Source organism: Schistocerca americana, unplaced genomic scaffold, assembly GCF_021461395.2.
Source record: "Schistocerca americana isolate TAMUIC-IGC-003095 unplaced genomic scaffold, iqSchAmer2.1 HiC_scaffold_588, whole genome shotgun sequence".
Lineage (NCBI taxonomy): Eukaryota > Metazoa > Arthropoda > Insecta > Orthoptera > Acrididae > Schistocerca > Schistocerca americana.
Genome location: NW_025726333.1, coordinates 77,501 through 79,689, shown reverse-complemented (window position 1 = coordinate 79,689; position 2,189 = coordinate 77,501).

The window sequence follows — 2,189 nt, the reverse complement described above, 5'->3', positions numbered from 1 at the left end:
TGCTTCGCACATGCGAATGCCAATGAACAACTGCAAATGCCAATGAACAACTGCAAAGGGCATTGAGCATGTACGTCCTGCTGCCATCCACATTACAGTGTATAGCTGCAAGGTGTTTAACATGAAGCGATACACTGGGGACCGGGCAGTGCGAGTAGCAAACTATATTGCGGGGGTTGCAGTTAGGCAACACTACACTAATTTAACGCGTCGTATGACAATTACAGAGCAGGTTAAGGCCCAACGTGTGTTGGGTTAAGGCCCAACGTGTGTTGGGTTAAGGCCCAACGTGTGTTGGGTTAAGGCCCAACGTGTGTTGGGTTAAGGCCCAACGTGTGTTGGGTTAAGGCCCAACGTGTGTTGGGTTAAGGCCCAACGTGTGTTGGGTTAAGGCCCAACGTGTGTTGGGTTAAGGCCCAACGTGTGTTGGGTTAAGGCCCAACGTGTGTTGGGTTAAGGCCCAACGTGTGTTGGGTTAAGGCCCAACGTGTGTTGGGTTACGTTAAGGGGCAATGTGGGTTACGTTAAGGGGCAATGTGGGTTACGTTAAGGGGCAATGTGGGTTACGTTACGGCGCAATATAGGTTACGTTACGGCGCAATATAGGTTACGTTAAGGCGCAATATCGGTTACGTTAAGGCGCAATACAGGTTACGTTAAGGCGCAATACAGGTTACGTTAAGGCGCAATACAGGTTACGTTAAGGCGCAATACAGGTTACGTTAAGGCGCAATACAGGTTACGTTAAGGCGCAATACAGGTTACGTTAAGGCGCAATACAGGTTACGTTAAGGCGCAATACAGGTTACGTTAAGGCGCAATACAGGTTACGTTAAGGCGCAATGCAGGTTACGTTAAGGCGCAATGCAGGTTACGTTAAGGCGCAATACAGGTTACGTTAAGGCGCAATACAGGTTACGTTAAGGCGCAATACAGGTTACGTTAAGGCGCAATACAGGTTACGTTAAGGCGCAATACAGGTTACGTTAAGGCGCAATACAGGTTACGTTAAGGCGCAATACAGGTTACGTTAAGGCGCAATACAGGTTACGTTAAGGCGCAATACAGGTTACGTTAAGGCGCAATACAGGTTACGTTAAGGCGCAATACAGGTTACGTTAAGGCGCAATACAGGTTACGTTAAGGCGCAATACAGGTTACGTTAAGGCGCAATACAGGTTACGTTAAGGCGCAATACAGGTTACGTTAAGGCGCAATACAGGTTACGTTAAGGCGCAATACAGGTTACGTTAAGGCGCAATACAGGTTACGTTAAGGCGCAATACAGGTTACGTTAAGGCGCAATACAGGTTACGTTAAGGCGCAATACAGGTTACGTTAAGGCGCAATACAGGTTAGGTTAAGGCGCAATACAGGTTAGGTTAAGGCGCAATACAGGTTAGGTTAAGGTACGACATAGGTTAGGTTAAGGTACGACATAGGTTAGGTTAAGGTACGACATAGGTTAGGTTAAGGTACGACATAGGTTAGGTTAAGGTACGACATAGGTTAGGTTAAGGTACGACATAGGTTAGGTTAAGGTACGACATAGGTTAGGTTAAGGTACGACATAGGTTAGGTTAAGGTACGACATAGGTTAGGTTAAGGTACGACATAGGTTAGGTTAAGGTACGACATAGGTTAGGTTAAGGTACGACATAGGTTAGGTTAAGGTACGACATAGGTTAGGTTAAGGTACGACATAGGTTAGGTTAAGGTACGACATAGGTTAGGTTAAGGTACGACATAGGTTAGGTTAAGGTACGACATAGGTTAGGTTAAGGTACGACATAGGTTAGGTTAAGGTACGACATAGGTTAGGTTAAGGTACGACATAGGTTAGGTTAAGGTACGACATAGGTTAGGTTAAGGTACGACATAGGTTAGGTTAAGGTACGACATAGGTTAGGTTAAGGTACGACATAGGTTAGGTTAAGGTACGACATAGGTTAGGTTAAGGTACGACATAGGTTAGGTTAAGGTACGACATAGGTTAGGTTAAGGTACGACATAGGTTAGGTTAAGGTACGACATAGGTTAGGTTAAGGTACGACATAGGTTAGGTTAAGGTACGACATAGGTTAGGTTAAGGTACGACATAGGTTAGGTTAAGGTACGACATAGGTTAGGTTAAGGTACGACATAGGTTAGGTTAAGGTACGACATAGGTTAGGTTACGGTACGACATA